The following is a 19,679-nucleotide window of genomic DNA, read 5'->3' as shown; positions in this document are numbered from 1 at the left end:
TTATAAAAAGTACCAAAATTTCCCAAGGTAGTTTTAACATTTTGTACTCCTACCAATATATGTAGGAGAGTTCTGGTTTTCCATGTCCTCGTCAATATGTGATGATGTTAGTCTTTTTAATTTTAGTCACTTTTGTGGGCATGAAATGGTATCTCACTTTGGTTTTAATTTGTATATTTCTGCTGACTAGTGATATATAATACTTTTTCATATGCTTATTGGCCATTTATAAATTTTCCTTTGTCAAATGCCTGTCAGAGTCTTTTGCCCATTAAACAAAATTGTTTGTTCATGTTTATTATTGAATTGTAGGACATGTTTTCTATAATCTAGGATTTGTGTGTATCAGAATATTTTCGGCTATCAAGAGTATTCAGATATATGTATCATCTAGACTCTGGCTTGCCTATTCATTTTCTTGATGGTGACTTAGGATAAGTGGAAGCTTTTAATTTTGATGAAGTCTCTTTTTTTTTTTTATGGTAAGTGCTTTCTGTATCCTAAGAAATCTTTGCCTACCGCAAGGTCAGAAAGCCATCTTTAAAAAAAGTTATATTATATTTTAATAGTGTTATATATTTTAGCTTTTATGTTGAGGTGTACAATTCATCTTGAATAAATATTTGTGTTCACAATGTAAGGTAAGAGATGGCGTTCCTTTTTTCCTCATTCATGTTACGTTACTGGACATTCACTTTTGAAAAATTGTTTTATTTTATTTGTAATTGACAATAATTGTATATATTTATGGGGTATAATGTGATGTTTTGATACATGTATGCATTGTAGAATGATCAAATCAGGCTCATTATCTGTCACCTCAAATATTTATCATTTCTTTGTAGTAAGAACTTTTGAAATCCTCTCTTTTAGCTATTTTGAAATAGGCAACATTATTATTAACTATAGTCACTGTGCTGTGCAATAGTACACCAGAACTTATTTCTCCTTTCTAACTGAAACTTTGTACCTATTAACCAATGTCCCCCCTTTCCCTGTCCACCTTTCCGTCCTCCAGCCACTGGTAACCACCATTCTACTTTCTAGTTTTACAAGTTTGTCCTTTTTAAAATTTCACATATAAGTGAGATTATATGGTATTTGTCTCACTGTGCCTGGCTTATTTCACTTAGCATAATGTCCTCTAGGTTCATCTATGTTGTTGCAAATGACAGAATTTCCTGTTCTTATAAGTCTGAATAGTATCCCAGCATGTGTGTGTGTGTGTGTATGTGTGTTTGTGTGTGGTATGCATAATATATATACATTCATCTGTTGATGGACACTTAAGTTGTTTCCATGGCTATTAGAATAGTGCTGCAATAAATATGGGAATGCAGACATCTCTTTGACAAACTGATTTAATTTCCATGGGATTGGGGAATTGACTTTTGATGTCCAAACTTAGTATATAATACCTCAAAAGCCAGAATGCCAATTATTTTGTGTTATAAAGTTGTTTGGCTATCAATCCATATTTTTGCATGAGATAGTTATCTTGCAGGTAGGCCCATTGAGAAGTCTAGAAGATAGTCTTGATTGATTCTTGTTGAAATTGAAATTACAGTAAAGGGACATCCAAACACTTATCCAATGAACTACAGTGACATACAACTCACTCAAGCCTTTCTTTTTCTAAATTTTCTCCCCAAATAAAACAACAGCAGCAACAACAAAGACAACAAAACCTTATGCGTTTCTTACAGCTTTATGACGTGTTTCAGTGTCTACAATACTGCTGAGTTTGCATCTTTTGCATGTTGTATCTTTCTGGTAACATATGGAAGAAGCTTCATATTCATATAAGTATGCTAGTTCTAAAACATAATGTGGAATCATTTACAACTCAGCACTACTTGGTAGCAATAAACAGAAACCCACCTCAAAAGAGTGTAAGCAAAAAAGGAATTGAATTAGATTACGTAATTTGAGAAGTCCAAAGGCTGGAGTTGGTTTAAGCGAAATTTGTATTGAAAATTTTTCTTACATAAAAAAGGTAAAACAAATTTGGTAAACCTAATTTTTTTTTATAGTGCAAGTAGTCAACTGTTGTCATTCTAAGAAACTATTATTTATGGATAGTAAAACTGTTTGGAGACTTTAAAAATACCCTATAACAGTTAAAGGCAGAGCAAATTACTGAAATAAAATTGCGATATTTGCCCCAAATAGTAACAGTACAATTTGCATCAGTTCTCTAGAAAATTATCTGCAATTAAAAAAACAAAAAGAATTCTGATGTGTTAACTCAAATTAATCAGTATTTTCTTTGTACACTCAGATTGCAACCTAAGTATTAGTCTGTTGAGTTTGGTTTAGTGGATATTTATTCAGGATTTTTACAAAAACAAGGAAACAGAGAAGAGGAATAGTGCTGTGCAGATGACCTCGGGGTTCAGGCGACACTCAAATGCCTGCTTCTCCTCTGAGGTTATTACCATCTCTTACTTGTTTGACGTTTAGAGATACTGCAAGAGATAGTTGAAAAGCAGAGGTTGCATTTCCAGTGGTGTTTTGCTCTGCTGGTATTTGTTCCTCCGTGCTGCTGTGCAAAGGGCCAGAACTGCATCGAATGGATCTTTTCTTCAGGTTGTGCAGGCTGGCTGCCTTGATGTCGTAGTTGCTGATGTTGGCTGCCGACGAACCTTATTCCTTTACATTTGCCTGGTCCTCATTTCACCGGAAAACACAGTAGCTGTAGCTGCACATAGACTCTTCCTCTTTCTGTTTCCCCCTCATCCCCCTCCCTAGACCTCTCTGGGCTTTGACGTCATGTGTGCTCCTTTCGGTTGCCATAGCAACCCCATTCCCCAAGCCCTCTGTCCGTCTCCTCTGGTAGGTTCCACAATGGTACAGGCAGCATCACGCTGCACAATGGTTTCCAGGCAGTGAAAGAGGGTGATTCAGCAAGCCACTCTTCTTCTATTTTCTTTAACCTCCCCTTCACTTTTTATTTTTATGGGGGTGGGTGGTGCTTGCTATATGCTTACCTTTTTCTTTTCTTTTTTCATTTTTACAAATTTCCTTTTTTGTCCTCACCCCTCAATTCCTAGGGGCTTGAGTGAGTTTAAGATTGGGTTTTCTTGGAAATCACCTGTCCATCGTTAATTTTAAACAATCTCCATATCTCCAAAGAATCTCTTCCATGTTAGTCTGGAATGTGGTTAATGAAAAACAAGTAGGGAAGATTTCTGGGGCAAACACTGCCGGATCAGGATCGTAGTTCTCAGGCACAGAATGGTAGGTGGCTCTTTGCTCGTTCTGGGTTCTAACCTGTTTTTGGAGGGTGGGGTGATGTCTATTGATTGCTCCTGGTGGGGCGGGAGAGGGAGTATGGAAGAGACGAGAGAGGTGGGGTGGAAAGCAGGTTAATCAAGTGAACTAGCTTTGAGGCAAGAAGCTACCAGTTTTTCCCTCTGTGCAGAACATCTCTTTCCAGACTTGGGCGTGTTGAAACCTTTCCGTTTGGAGTGAGGGGTAGCAGAGGGAGGGAGGGAGCATTCTTATTGTGACCAGGGGTTTTTAGACCAATGCAGGGCTACAGAAGGGAAGGGAGAGAGAGAGAGAGAGAGAGAGAGAGACACACACACACACACACACACACACACACACTCAGGGAGAGAGAGAGAGGAAAAAAAAAACACCAGACAGCTGTGCTTGTTAGAAGTGCTGACCTTAGTTCCATATCTGAAAAATGTGATGGGTTCCATAAAACATTAAAAATAATGTCTTTTAGTATGTATTTATGTTTACTTTTGTGAGAAGTATAATTTAAATATTTTAAGATGTATTTTACTAAGGAACAGTATATATATTAGGTATAAAACTATTGGCGTTACTCTTGCAGAGCAACTCTAGGCTAAATCTGAGCTGGGGAGAGGAACACAGAACAGGGGTCAGGTTAGAGATAAGAGGAAACATTGGCACTGCAGTCAAATAGGTAAGGGGTCCCTTTAAGAAAGTGATCTCCTAGTCACAGCAGGCAGCTTTCTTTTTTTCATGGCAAGATTCCCAGGTATTCTGTGCTGGGATACTGTGTCCCCTACAAATGTCAGAGCTCTTTTGAAAAAAAAAAATCAGAAATAAGTATGGCAGTATATTTGTTAGAATCTATGTATTTGTGCCTTCAACAAAGTAAATGTAATTTACTGGAAAATCTGTAAGTAAATCAGGCTATAGATATTACAAGAAAACTATCTATCCATATATTTTTCTCACCCTCCCCCAACATTTAAATCTAGAGACCTAGTCTCTGCTTTTACCCCCTTAAACAGATAACTTCCCAGGGTACTGCAATTTAGCCACAGAAAAAGAATGGCTTATCCCACAGCAGTAGGCTCTGAAGCAATCACAAGGTTGTTTACATGGGCTGCCTTTGGTGCAGAGCCTGACAGTGTCTGTACAGCAGCCCTGCCTGCTTCTGGCCATGTTGATGATAACTTTTATGAACAAACTGCAAGGAAGCAGGCTAAGTCATATGGGATAGACCACAGTTCAGGTGGAAGGAAAACGAGTGTAAGTGCACCAGGCATTGCCAGTACAACATCCAATATCTCCTTCTATCCCTCATCTGCTAGTTGTCGGACCCTGGAAGATAACACAGAATGCTTATCAACATATTTAAAATAGTTGCAGTAAGGACCATTTCTCTCAGAGAAGCTTCTGTGAATTTTCTACTTTAGGTGAGCATATATGTTACAAATATATAACAAATAAATATATAAGTATATCACAAGCTTCTGACTCCACTTCAGAACCATTAGATTTTAGGAGTTGGATGCTTTGGATGTAGCGGTTTGGCTGCCTCTGGTATGTATTTCCTTCTCTACCTTGATCACACTCTTAAAATTGACATAAAGTATTGGATTAGCTTATTTTCTTATGTGGAGCAAACTGGGTTTTCTCTCCCCTACAATGGGACTAGAAAATCAGATGACAAAGGTGGTGTGACCTTAAATATTAGAGAGTCTTCATGCTTCCTCATTTGCCTGTCATTCCTCTGCTGTTGCAAAGTGTCTTTAATTTGAGGGGCTCCTGTTCTTAAAAAATCCTCACAGTTTCAGTAAAACGATTCTGGATAATGAGGCAGTAAGAAATTATATGTAGAGTGGGAAAATCAGCTGCCTCCAGCTTCCTGCCTGCTCGCCCCAGAACAGCATCTGCTGTTGAGAGGAGTGTGTTTGCCATGCTGGAAGGGGATGTTTATGAACAGATCCCAGAGGGGCTGAGTGTGTTTTTGCTGTCATTGTCTGGTATGTCTGCAGCTATTAGTATTTAATGGTTTCATAGTACATGGTCTATATATTCTAAGGTTAGAATGAACTGATAATTTATTGTCAATGCTATAAAATGTAAATATTTTAAGTTTATAGGAAAATTAATAAGATTTTCCTTGTTAGGATATCCTACAGGAATATCATAAGCAAAACAAATTTGCCCAACCTAAGTAATCTAGAAAAACCTCCCATGTTTAAAGGCATAAATATATTTTTAAGGTTTTATTGTGGTTTCATGTAAATGAATCTGTTTCTTTGGATGTAAGCCTAGTTATAAATTCTTTTTATACTGATACTAAAAGCTAAAGACAAATTGGGTATTTACTTGTTTGTTAAATATGGGGATAGATGTTCTCCCTTCGTGCTCTAGTTCTGGCCTCAGGTCACATTTGTAGCCAGAGGACTTTCAGTGGAATTGGTGTGTTCAAATCGAATGATTGCTTGGTTGCTTATCAGAATAAAGGACTCAAAGCAAGAGAGACTTCCTTCAATTAGAATGAGAAGCAAACACATTGTTGTCTTAAATTCTTTCTTCATTGCCCTTTCTATTTCCTCTTACAGTCTCTTTTAAGCTTTTGGTTGGACATTGCAACAATCATGCAGAAAGAGGCACGGAAGTGTCCAGTAGTGACAAGAATGGAGTACAATGCTCTATTTGCTGCAGGACTGCTGAGTGCCTTCCTCCTACCACACATGCATCTATTATTGCACCTTCTTCTGAGGACCAAGGACTTGTGGAAAAAGTTGGGCCTATAGACTAGTAGGGGAGATGCTTACTGGTAAAGAAGAACAGAGTCCATTTGCTTCTTTGGCATATTGGATATATTTATTGCATTACATAAGCCTGAGATGAGACGCTGTACTGCTGATTCAGATAAAAAGATCATGCTGCATATTGATTGTTTAAAAAATGTAACTTAGAATTGGAGCCCATCTTTTCAGAAACCTGTACGTGTTTGCATAGCGAAGTTGTAAGGTTTTGACTCAAGATTTTTCAGTTTGAGTACATTTTATCCTCATGAACCGATCAAGGCAAAGAAGGGGAAAATACAAAAACTGTGTTTTGCATATCTTTTGTTTTCTGTATTTAATAGGGAGAAGCTGTATTTCTTATTGTGAATCTTGGTAGAAACTCTTAAGAGGAGACATCAGGTAATATTGAAAATCACTAAATATAAACATTTTAGGTTTAAAAAGTAGACCTCACACATATACTATTTCTGGTAAAGGATTTTCTAGTTTATTTGATGTTTTGGATCCATATCAAGCCACTATGGCTTTTCTTATAGTTCTTATCTCTGGTGACTATGAGATGTAAAATCCTTGAGGCTTATGGAAATAATGCTAGTAGGAATGAAAATTGAAGTTTTCAATGGAAAAAGAAATGAATACAGTCTCCTGAGAAGCATCCCTAACCACAGCTGCTCTAAAACCCTGCGTGGTGTGCAGGTTTAAGGCAAAGCTTCCCTATAAGGCAATTGGGCATTTGCAGTGACCTGCACAGTAATAAACAGGATTTTCACTACCTTGTGTTTGTACACGTGTGTGTGTGTGTGTGTGTGTGTGTGAAGAAAAACAAAAACAAAAACAGCAGTGACTTTAAAGTTCTAGAAATTCATCTTAGTGACTTGTCTTCATAGAAATAAAACTGACTCCTGTTTGTCTGTGTTAACCTGCCTGAGTGCCCTATGTGCTTTCTGAAAATGGATTGCTTAAAGCAATTGTCCTCTTCTTATACATTGGAAATAGGATCTGAAAGCATTGATAGTGAAGGGAAGCTCTTAGGTTAGGTCTGTTTATTTGGCAATGTTTATTCAGTGTTTGTAGGCGGAAGCTCCAGCACAGCATTTATATAATATAGTAATTGCCTATTCTTCTATTACCTGTATTCTCTACTAAGGTTTAATCCCCATCAGGGACTGACTTTTTCTGTTTGGCACACAATAGGGACACACCAAATATTCATTGAATGAATATCTCTCATGTACTGAGTTCTCTGCTAAGTGCTATGGTAGAAAAAATTGGGAAACTGTAACACAGTTTTTGCCATTTGGAACCTATACTCATTTGGGAAGATGAGGCTAAATAACATTAAAGATGGTATAAAATCAAGGGCCCATATTAGTGTTTTGATAATGAATGCAATAGAAGTTCAGAGGAGAAAGGAATTTACCTCCTCTGAAGTGATGGTAGGTGACAATGGGGCTACACTGGGGTGTCGGGGTGAGGTGGTGGGATAGTGAGAGGGTGGTAGTCCTAGGAGTAATTGTGAGCACCTGGGCAGGAAAGAAACTCTTACTTGGGGTAAAGAGGAAGCCTATTTTGGGTATGATGACCATATTTTCCAAACTAGAAATAAAAACTTATGGTTCAACATTGGGTAGAATGTTGCAGACTGCCACATATTCTGAAGAATCTTGTCTAATATAATGTTGGGAAGTAACAGGCTATAATGGTGAAAAAGTAGGTTAGTAACTAGAAGAACATAAATACAGGTCTCTTCAGACGAGCTCCAGCTTAGGTTTACTTTCTTTTGCATACTTCAGAGGTTTTCAAAATTCTCCTCCTTTATTGGTACCTATGTAACCATTGTTCCAATGAAATCTTGTATGAAAAGCAGAATATGTAAATCTATGTAACAGTGGAGCTGTCCCAGTTGAGGATGAGTGGGGTGCCTTGTATTAGAAAACCAAATTCATATCACAAGACTAAATATATTAACTGAAATAAGAATTACTAATTTAGTTTATGCTCAGATATTAAAATAGTTGTTCTGGTATTATAACATCAAAGTTCTTGTGGTTGCAATAAATGATGAATAGAGATAATTACCTTGAGATATTTTCTTTCCTCTGCCTGCACTCACCCACCCAGTAACCAACTGTCTTTGATGTCAGCTTTTTGGTTTTCTAAATACAAATTTAAATCTTAAAATCAAACTCATCTGTTTTTTGGCTTTGCTTTCAGGCTAGTGTGAGAAACACCAACGGCAGGCCCATCTCAGATCTTCACTATGGCAACTTATGCAAGAAACTGTTGAATTAGACCCGTTTCCTATAGATGAGAAACCATATAAGCTGTGGTGAGTTGCCAGTTTAAAAATATTCCTTAGCATGAAAACTAGGATCTATATAGCCAATTTAAATATTGCATATGGTTTTGTACATGGAGCTGGAGAAATACTGCTCCAAATAATTTCGACTACAGAAGTGAAAATCAATAGAACAGAAGTTTAATAGTTGATGTGGTACTACTAATACCACATACAGTAGTGAAAAGTCTTGAGGTGCATGGGTGCAGCATATAACACCATGATACTACCACCATGGATGATACCTGCAATTAACATTTTCATGTGGCAGAGTAACAGTTGGGTACCATTATTTTTAAGTGACTTTTATTATTTGCAACATTGTACTATATTTTACAGATTCATCTCCTTTAGTAGAAAAATTGGTTCTGAGCTAAATTATGGTTTTCTTTCAGGAACACACACACACACACACACACACACATACACACACACCATTTAGCTCTTCTGAAATAAGAGAAGAGAAATCACAGTTTTATAAAACTCAATTCATGGGCGTTTTAGCCTACAAATCCTTTTGCTTAACAAAGCAATGTTAAAAATAGATACAATTGCTCTGCCTAGTTGGAATGACTTTAAAACTTATTACTTTATAAAAATATCAGCACACACAGGTAGAATGTCTTTTTAAATCAAATACTTGATGCTTCATAGTCACCAAAGTCAATAATCAATAGATTCCAGCAGAGATGAACAAGTTATAATCTGTCAAATAACATCTTTGAGAACTAGAGTATGACTGTGGTGCTTGTAAGACTCCAAAAGAAGCTATTTTGAGCTAGTGATCAATATCTTTCTTTCATTTGCCTAGTGGCTTATATAACTGTAGATAGGTAGGCTGCCCTGTGAATTAATGCATAGCCTATGACTGCGGAAGACTGATGAAATTAATCCTAGAGTTATTTCATATAGTGAATTTATAAAACAATTCATAAAAAACAATCCGTCTACCATTATATTGAGAAAGCAGATCTAATAGCATCACTATACTGTGCTTAATTAACATGTATTCAACGAGTGTTATAAATAATTTTATGCAATTGCCAATAACAAACTATTTTTGACCTAAAATAAGGGCAATTTTATATGGTTGAACCTAATATATTATGTGTTACTCCCAGTGATGTAGAAAGCATACCATGTTATCTCCATTCTGAATATTAATTCATTAATCAAACTCTTATTGAGAATCTGTGATGTAGGTAGCATGTTTAGCTTTTGGGGCAGATAAAAGACAGTCCTTGCTTTAAAGGAGCCCTCAGTCTAAAGAGTGTGGTACTTATAATAAAATGTGCTTATTAATGGAGGTAGTTGTGTTCTAAAGAGTGTGGCACTTATAAAGTGCTATTACATGGGTAGGTCTAGAGTGCCAAAGGAAATGCATCAGAGGAGACTCTAACACGGATGTGGTAGAGATTAGTCAAGGAAGACTTCCCAGAGGAAGGGATCTTTTGGTGGACTATTAAGCACAGTGAAAGGATAGCCAGAGGAAGGGAGGATGCAGTGCACAGTGGGAACATTTTTTAGCAGACCCAGAAGCCTGAGAGAGCATGATTGTGTGGGAATACTAGGTATCATTTACTATGCTGAAGCAGAAATGGTAGTGGCAGAGATAAAGTTGAAGAGGGATACAAGACATGTGCCATGAAGGATCTCTTAGACAAAATTAAGGAGTTTGGATTTTGTTTCAAAGTGAAGAGCTTTTGAAAGATTTTAAATAGGAGATTGACATAATCAGTTTATTTTTTAATTTTGAAATATACCATACACATAGAAGAGTGTATAAAACAAATACTGGTTAAAGAATAATTATAAATCAAACATCATGTAAACAAATCAAACAACATAAAACAAATCAAGTAAATCAAACATGATGTAATAGACTCCCAGCAAACCCCTATTTGTCCCTTTCAGATCACATACTTTTCCTTCCCCACCATAGGTAACCGCTAGCTACTATCCCACCTTTTGTCATGCACATTACCTTGCTTTTCTTTGTAGGTTTTCCATCTATCTGTGCATCTCTAGGCTATGAATCTTAGTTCTGCCTATGCTTCAGCTCCATGTATTTGGAGTTATAGCATGTATACTCTCAATCACCTGATTATTCTGCTAACATTGTGAGATTCTTTCATGTTCATGCATGTAGTTTATTCATGTAAATTGTTGTATAGTATTCTACTGTATCAATATGCCAATATTTACTTATCTAGTCTATTGTTGTTGAACATTTGGATTAAATCTATTTTACTTAATGCTAGTATAAATATAAATATAATATCATTTTTATGTTTATATATATTAGTTCTCATAGATTCTGATATTTACCGTTTTCTAGGATAAATAGCAAGGGAAGGAACTGCTGAGTTTTTGGGTATGTGTGCCTTTAATTTTACTAAATAATTCCAAAATATTTTCCCCAATCAGTTGCATCAATTTACATTCCCAGCAGCAGTATATGAGAAACTCTGCATCCTCAGCAACACTTGATTTACAAGTTTTTAAATTTTGCTAATCAGGTAGATACATAATTGTACTCATAGAAGTATTAATTTGCATTTTGCTGATTACTAATGAAGAAGAGCATCTTTCCATTTTTTGTTTTTTGGTAATTTGATTTTCGTCTTTTGTGAAGTACCTGCTCAAATCTTTTTGAGATGTGTCTTTCAAAATGATAACTAACACTTATTGAGTTCTCACTGTGTAATAGACACTATAGTAAGTACTTTACAAACAGTTCATCTTCCTAGTATCCCTATAATTTAGAGGTAAGGAAACCAAGGTTTGGAGAGGTTAAATCACTTGCTGACAATCACATAGTTAAGGAACAGTGGACTTAGCATTCAAGCCCAAGTCTTTCTGACTCCAGAATTCTTCAGTTTCTCAGTGTTTGGAAGGGGATTTGGTTGGAACCAGGGAGAACATGTAAGGTGCTATTGCAGGAATCCAGTTAAAAAAATAAGTGCATAAACCAAAGAATTGCTAGTAGGGCATATGTAACAAACAACTGGATTTGGTAATGAATGTGGTGGGCAAACAAGAGGAAGGATTTTAAAAGTCTCAAGTTTTAATACCTGTCGGCTAGGTAGATTCAATATTTGTCATACAATGTGTGTGTGTGTGTGTGTGTATGTGTATATATACACACTGTATATATATACACACACACACATTGTATGACTAATGTTGTAATATATTGTCATCCTTTGTACATACATTGTACAATACATTGTCATATATATATTGCACGTGTGTATATATATATATATATAATACAGATATTGTGGTAGGTACTAATAATTCATTTTATAAAGTCCAGGTATTATAGGTACTAAGAGTACATTTTGTGAATCTACAATTCAATGAGATGAATTTAGTTCACAGGCTCATAAATTTTAGGGTTTAAAGCAATGACACTGTTGATTTGGGTCAAATCTTCACTTTTTTTTAAAGATATGGAAGCAACTGCTAACGAGGGTAAGTGGCTTGTCCAAGATCACATGTTTCTAAGTGTCAGGTTAAGAATAGATACGATGCCTGCAAAAAAATGCAAAGAAATAACAACCACCTGGTTTTTAAATTAACGAGTGATGACACAATCAACCTATTCTATTTCCTAACCATTTCTCAGACAAGTCCTTTTTCATCTAAATCTGTTGTTACTGCCATAATTTAGGTCCTCATCATCATCTTTGGCAGGTTTATTTAAGTAGCCTAGCATACTATCTTCTTGTCCATTATTCTACCAGTGAAGCCACCAGACTTGTTATTTGATTTGCAGTTGTTACCGTATAATTGCCCTACTTAAAGAATTTTCGATATACTCTGTCATCCATGTAATAACTTCTCTTTTCCTTAAGACATGCCATACTTCTGGCCAGGTGGGTGGCTCAAGCCTTTGTAATCCCAGCACTTTGGGAGGTCAAGGCTGGTGGATCAGCTGAGGTCAGGAGTTTGAGACCAGCCTGGCCAACATGGTGAAACCCTGTCTCTACTAAAAATAACAAAAATTGGCCAGATGTGGTGGCTCACGCCTGTAATCCCAGCACTTTGGGAGGCCGAGGCGGGCGGATCATGAGGTCAGGAGATCAAGACCATCCTGGCTAACACGGTGAAACCTCATCTCTACTAAAAATAGAAAAAATTAGCTGGGCATGGTGGCGGGTTCCTGTAGTCCCAGCTACTTGAGAGGCTGAGGCAGGAGAATCACTTGAACCTGGGAGGCAGAGGTTGCAGTGAGCCATGATCGTGCCACTGCACTCCAGCCTGGGCGACAGAGTGAGACTCTGTCTCAAAAAAAAAAAAAATTATCTGGACATGGTGGTGGGCACCTGTAATCCTAGCTACTCAGGAGGCTGAGGCAGGAGAATCGCTTGAACCTGGGAGGCAGAGGTTGCATTGAATCGAGATTGCGCCACTGTACTCCAACCTGGGCGACAGAGCAAGACTGTCTCACACACACACAAAACAAAAAACGATATGTCATACTCCCATCCATCCCCAATTTAGATACTCATGACCTTTTAAATTGCCTGGAAACACCAGTGTGCTTCAGTCTCATCACATCTACTCAGGTGTTTCCTACCTCTGTGATTTACTTCATGCTGTTTATACTGCCTGTATTCACTCTGCACAGCCCTTACTTACTCCTTTCCATCCTTTAAGACGTTTGTGACTCTATGATGGTCTGGGGGCTAGCAGCATGGACATCTCCTGGAGCCTGATAGAAATGCAGCATCTGAGGTCCTACTACTCAGACAGACACACTGATTAAGAATCTGCATTTTCACAAGATTCCTAGGGGATTTAAATACATGTTAAAGTTTGAGAGTACTGTTTAGAATCACTTTAGATTTCATAAGATTCTATCTCCTCCTGGAAACCTCTCAGATCCCTTTCATCCAGCACTCAATCATTCTTGGTGCTCTCACAGTAACCTGTGCATTATCTACCTCACTGTATTACCATAGTATCTTATTATCTGTTTATTATCTGTTTGTGTCTGCTTTGCCTCCCACCTTAGCCAGGGGGTATTTTGAGCAAGACTCATCTTTGAATTTCTTATACCTAATACAGCGCCTGACACTTGATAGGCACTGCATAAATATTTATTGAATGATTGAAAAAAGAAAGAAGAATGAGAAAGAGATTGATATACAGAAAGAAACAGAAGCAGGACAAAGACAGACACATGAAGAAAAAAACACATAGCTAAAGAGACTTCCATAGAGACAAAAGCAGTTTACACAAAGGCATCACAAATTCTGTCTCTGGATACAATGTGGAAGGCAGCCTGGCAGAGAGTTCATAATCTTATTTAAATAGGTTAGGTAATAGCCTATGTTGTTTGCCAATCTCTCAGAAGAAAAATTTAACTTAATTGCTCATTTAACAGCATTGTTTTTTGATGATTGTTATTAAGTAAATTTTTCCAAAATTTGCCTTACTTTCCTAAACAAACTGTTGTTCTGTCATTTTTACTATTCAGAACCTGTTGGGAATATTATGTGTAGCTTTTAGTGCCCTCTATTAGGAATGACTTTCATAAAATGAAATGAGTCCTGAAGATTTTGTTGAGGATGGTGAAGATATAGAAAACATATCTTGTGGTGCACAGTCAAGAAAAATTATAGTGTTTTGCCCGGAGAAGAGAAATGAAGAGGAAAGATCGAGGCGGAGGGCGGCAGCGCTAGAGAGTGGAAGAGAGTGCAACTTACCAAGCAACTGTCTTCAATATTTAAGGGCTTTCATATGAAAGAGGCTAGAGGATGCAGGATTGTTTGTAAGTTGTACTGAAGGTAGAACTAAGAGACCAATGAGTAGATAGTAGGTACTGCACATAAATTTTTTTTTTTATTATAAGAACTGTTTGAGCCTGTGCTTTTTGAAAAGTAGTAAAGTTTTCATCACTGAAAGTATTTAACCATCTTCATGGTTGACCAAGTATGAAGAGCTTTTTAGAGATGATACTACTTTGTGTGGGAGATTGAACTAAATGACTGTAGGATCTAAGGTCCCTATTACTTATGAATCTATAGTTGTTCAGAGAAGTACAGGAAGAATGGGGGTTATAATAAAGAACTACAATAGTGGCTAACATTTATAGAGTGCCTACTTCGTGCCAAGCACTGTTCATAGTGCTTTGCATGTCCTAGTTCACTTGAGCCTGACAGCAATACTACTGAACATTCCTATTTTACAAAAGGCGAAGACAAGGCACAGACGATTTAGTAACATGCCACAGGTCATGCAGCTAGTGGTGCATGATTCTGACTCTGGAGCATATGCTTATTACTGTGCTGTATTCTTTGCAGTGTTAAAGATGAATATTGGACCCAAATAGAGCCTTAAAATATTGATATGGTTTGAATTCCAGGTAAGTATATGGATAAGAATTCCAAGGAATAGTAACAGGAACAATCAAAGTGAAGAGAAATAGAAATTAGCATAACAGATTTGTGGAATCAAATACCTTACAAATGAGACGAATAAGAGAATATTCAGAAATGTTTAATTCTGTGGTGCTGTTCTGTCTTGCTTCTCAATGGCTGCAGCAGTTACCAAGATGGGAAATTAAATCTTTAGGAGTATTTAACCTGGTAAAACTGATATAAGTAGCCCCAGACTATGTTCTGAATTTTGTGTTCCCTCCAAATTCTTATGTTGAAGTCCTAACCCCAAGGAGATGGTATTAGGAGATGGGGCCTTTGAGAGGTGATTAGGTCATGAAAACAGAGGTGATTTGGATTAGTGTCCTTATAAAAGAGACCCCAGAGAGCTAGCTAGTATTTTCCACCATGTAAGGATACAGCAAGAATGCACTGTCTATGACCCAGAAAGCGAAACCTCAGCAGACACCGGGTCTATTTGTATCTTGGACTTACCAGCCTCCAGAACTGAGAAATAAATTTCTGTTGTTTATAAGCTGCCAAGTTTATTGCATTTTGTTATAGCAGCCTGAATGGACTAAGACACTCTAGTATTGTATAAAATTTTTACAAACTTTTTTCCTCCACTGATTGATAGAACATGTAGCTATGTGTCTTAGGAAGATGGGGCTGTCACTGTTTGAGAGTTCCCAAGTAATTTGATGCCGGATCAGGAGCACAAATTCAATGCTTTCTCATAGAAATCGGGATTTTCCTGGAGTTTATTTGAAGACTGAGTAAGCGTCTGCAAAAATTTTAGGTTCTTCATAAAGAATTCTCTGTGTTTTGATAACCAGTATCAGAGGAACTAGTATTAAAATCAAAGTATGAGATTTTAATGAAAAATTGGTTAACATAACAAAGCTATTCAGGTTAAGACTTGAAAAATTTAGTGTATAGTTTAACAGCATTCATTTTATGTGATAATTTATTATTTGCATTGTAGATACCATAAATTTAAAGTTTTCTTTCTATTTGTACTTTTGGAGGGCCCAGGTGGTTTGTTAGTGCTTTAAATCCTGAGACTGACTTTTAAGCTCTTTCAAATTTGACTGGACAATCTTGATAGTATTGCTTTCAGAAAGTCACTTATAAATCTTAAGAATGAATGCAATTCTACTTTGGAGTTTAGTCTATTAAGATATATATAAATCTTAATAAAGATACTCTTTTATATTAAGACATGTGTGTGTGCACACACATGAGTACATATATAATATTGTACGCATTCCCTGCCAAAAAGATTGAATAAAATATATTTAGCAAAAACTACGTGAAAAAGTGGGTAGGAAACAATTTAAGCTATACAGCTGTGTTTAAACTGTGTGGGTCCACTTACATGTGTTTTTTTTTTTTTTTCCAAACAAACTTGGATTAAAAATACAGTATTCCTGGGATGTGAAACCTCCAGATACGGAGGGCTGACTTTTCCTACAAGGCTGATTGTTGGACTTGAGTATGTGTGGATTTGGTTAGAGACCTGAGGTCCTGGATATACCAAGGAATGACTGTATTTCATCTTTTGTGAGTTTCAGACTAATATAGTTAGCCCTCTGTGTCTGCAGTTTCACATCCGCAGATTTAACCAACCATGGTTTGAAAATGTAGTTAGGCCTATGATGGTTATGTCTGTACTGAACACACACAGACATTTTTCCCTTGTTATAAACAATACAGTATAATAACTATTTACATAGCATTTACATTGCATTAGGTACTATAAGTAATGCAGAGTTGACAAAGTATATGGGAGGATGTGTGTAAATTATATGCAGATACTACCATTTTATATAATGGGTTTGAACATCCTTGGATTTTGGTATCCTCCGGGGTTGTCCTGGAATCAATCCGGTGAAGATAGCTTGTGACACCTTTATATCATGTCATATGTTTGTTTGACTATCCTACTATCCTGTTGTCAACCAGGGTTCAGGTTAACAAAGTGAAGCATCACAGGCAATAAGCTCTCATTCATTGCACTTATTGTAGTTTTGGTCCTTTGTATAGATGTCTGACTCTGTGTTATAATTTAAGGAACCAAAACACATTCTGTTTTCATCTATCTCTGCTTCTGAACCTGATATCATGTATAAAATTTCCACCTGTTCTTTTAGTTGAAGACTTCAACCATTGCTATTCAAACAGAAATGTTATGAGGCAAATTGATTGGCTTGCTAACCTGATAAACTAACTTGAATTAAGGTGTGAATTGGTCGTAATGGATTTTGGATCATAGGTACTAACCACATTTGAATAAATATGGTGCATTAAAATAGCAGGACACTGCAGGAATATATAGGAAAAGTTTTTATATGGAGAGGGAATCAAGAATTGTCTAGAGCGGGGTGTTTTGTTCAAGATTTTTATGTGGAGAGGGAATCAAGAATGGTCTAGAGCAGAGTGTTTGTTCGAGTTTAGAAGATTTATTCATATAGTTTCTGGAAAAGGAAGAGCCCTTGAAGCTAGATTTTTATCCCAGCTATGTCATGAATTAATATTCCCTTGGGCAAGTCTTAATTTCTAAAGTGACTAAGACACCAATAGTTTCACCGAGTATATTGGAAAATCTCAGTACAGTTTAGAAATCCTGATTTCTAAAGGTGAATTTTAAAAGATTTCTCTCATAAGTAATCAATGAACAAATATTTGTGCACACCAGTTCTTCAATAGCAAAGAATAATTTCAAGGTAAGACAAAGCTGAGCTTCAACTGTATATGAGAGAATTGTAATAGATGGTGTCTAAATTTCTTTAATTGTAAAAATTATGTGGATTAAGTTGCACACAGATTGAATTAAAGAATGAGATGATACCTAAGCAGTCTCATCCAAGTAGGGTACCTTGGTGAGGGAAGCCTTGGCTAGTGAAGGACTCCATGAGGATGCAAAGCAGCTACGAGGGGAAGAGAGGGCTCAGAAGGCTATTAGAGAGGGACTTGCTAATGCACAGTTTTGCTTTAACTTTCCCCGTTTTGTTGTCTTCAGCTTAATTCTGCCCATTCTTATTTACTCTGAATCAATAAATAAGATATTTTAGCTATAAGAAGTCACTTCTAATTATTAAAGATGTGCTAAACATAAAGAAGATAGATAGTTTATGCATAGCCAGCCAAACTGACTACATCAATTTTCCAGGTTTGCATCATTCTTTATCCCAAAATTATCCTTTGCTATTGAAAGACTAGTGTGCACAAATATTTGTTTATTAATTTGCTTATAAGAGAAATCTTTTAAAATTTGCCTTTAGAAATAATGATTTCTAAACTCTACTGGGATTTTCTAACATATCAGGTGAAACTATTGGTGCCTTGGTCACTTTAGATATGATATCAATATAAACACATTTACATGAAGTTAACAGACATTTTCAATGGGCAGATTACTGTGGTAGAGTCTTGGAAGATTAAATATCACACAGTTCCTTCCTCCCTCCCCTCATATTCCCTGCTTCCCTTCCTTTCTCCCTCCCTCACTCCCTCACTTCTTCCCTCCCTCCCTCCCTCCCTTCCTTCCCTCCCTCCCTTCCTTCCCTCCCTCCCTCCCACGAATATTTACTGACTGTTTACTCTGTACCAGGTGCTGCAGAAACAAAGATAAATTTCACTTTGTTTCTAAGCAGCTCACTATTAAAGTAGGGGGCTTTGGAGGTGGGGAGAGAAAGAAGAAAATCTTGTGAATAAATCCCACACAGTAGGATAGTTTCTTTGATAGAAGTTGAGAGCAGGCATAGTGGCTCACACTTGTAATCCCAGCTCTTTGGGAGGCTGAGGCAGGATTGCTTGAGCCCAGGAGTTTGAGGCCAGCCTGGGCAATATAGCAAGACACTGACTCTGCGAAAAAATTAGCGGAGTGTGGTGACATGTGCCTATAGTCCCAGCTACTTGGGAAGCTGAGGGGGTAGAATTCCTAGAGCCCTGGAGGTTGAGGCTGCAGTGACTGTGATAAGCACTCCAGCCTGGGTGACAGAGCAAGACCCTGTCTCTAAACTCAACTTCTACCCAGGCATTCTCAAATGAGGTTCTGCAGAGAGACATGAGCCCGCTGCCCTCAGGCAGTAATTCTCAAACGTTTTAGTCTCATGATCCCTTTATATTCTTGAAAGGTAATGAGAAACCTAAAGAATTTTTGTTGTAGCCACTGGTATTTACCATTTTATAAATTAAAATATAAAATTGTAAATATTTATGTAATTTATTTAGAAATCAACGATTGTAAACCCATTACATGTTAACATAAATAATGTTATCTTTTTATGAAAACTACTTTTAAGAAATAAAAATAATTTAGTGACAAAGTGGCCTTGTTTTACACTTTTGCCCATCTGTTTAATGACTGCTTTTACAGAAGGCAGCTGAATTCTCCTATCTACCTATTGTTTCAATTTTTTGTTATGCCATACATCAAGTCACCTTTGGAAGACTGCCATATACCTGTGAGAGTACGAGAGTGACAATGTTGAACCATGTCTTCATATTATTTGGAATTAGTTTTGACTAATTTGGGGGCCACATGAAAAGGTCTTGGGGACACTCAGGGGTCTGTGTACTATACTTTGAGAACGACTGCTAAAAAGTATCTGTTGTATGTAATGAATAAATGTCTCTTTTATGCATCTAGCATGGCACTATTATGTAACACCCTTGAAAAAATCGAGAAAATAGTGTTTTGCTATTTAGATAAGGTACCATAAATGAGGAAGGCTGCCAGACTATAAGCCTCACAAAAGCAGGGATGTTTCTCATTTTCACCCATTACCTGTCACAAAATCTGACATAGAACCTGACTCTGGGAATCTCAGTGACAGAACATTCTAACAAGAGGGATGTACTTTCATAAGTCCCTGTAGTCCTAGGTAGAATGTGGTGAGTGTTACAAATAAGACTAAA

The 19,679-nt window shown here is 36.9% G+C and overlaps 1 protein-coding gene across 7 annotated transcripts in view; it reads left to right on the top strand.

Moving 5' to 3' along the window:
* MAPK10 (mitogen-activated protein kinase 10) overlaps window positions 1-19,679 on the top strand; it is a 430,726-nt gene that overhangs the window by 90,262 nt on the left and 320,785 nt on the right. For 2 of the 7 annotated variants that reach the window (XM_055111580.2, XM_003811245.7), the window contains exons 1-2: window positions 2,827-3,240; window positions 8,244-8,358. The exons of 1 other annotated variant lie outside the window; for it this stretch is intronic. The gene's annotated coding sequence lies outside the window, so the exon portion shown is untranslated. Of the gene's footprint in view, window positions 1-2,825; window positions 3,241-4,566; window positions 4,683-5,119; window positions 5,253-8,243; window positions 8,359-19,679 lie in introns of those variants that run through there. 4 more of the 7 variants (XM_003811246.7, XM_008963620.5, XM_008963618.5 and 1 more) reach the window with 4 other exon arrangements.

Source organism: Pan paniscus, chromosome 3 (genome assembly GCF_029289425.2).
Source record: "Pan paniscus chromosome 3, NHGRI_mPanPan1-v2.0_pri, whole genome shotgun sequence".
Taxonomy (NCBI): Eukaryota; Metazoa; Chordata; class Mammalia; order Primates; family Hominidae; genus Pan; species Pan paniscus.
The sequence above is the reverse complement of the archived record's forward strand: the minus strand, read 5'-3'. Positions and strand labels throughout refer to the sequence as shown.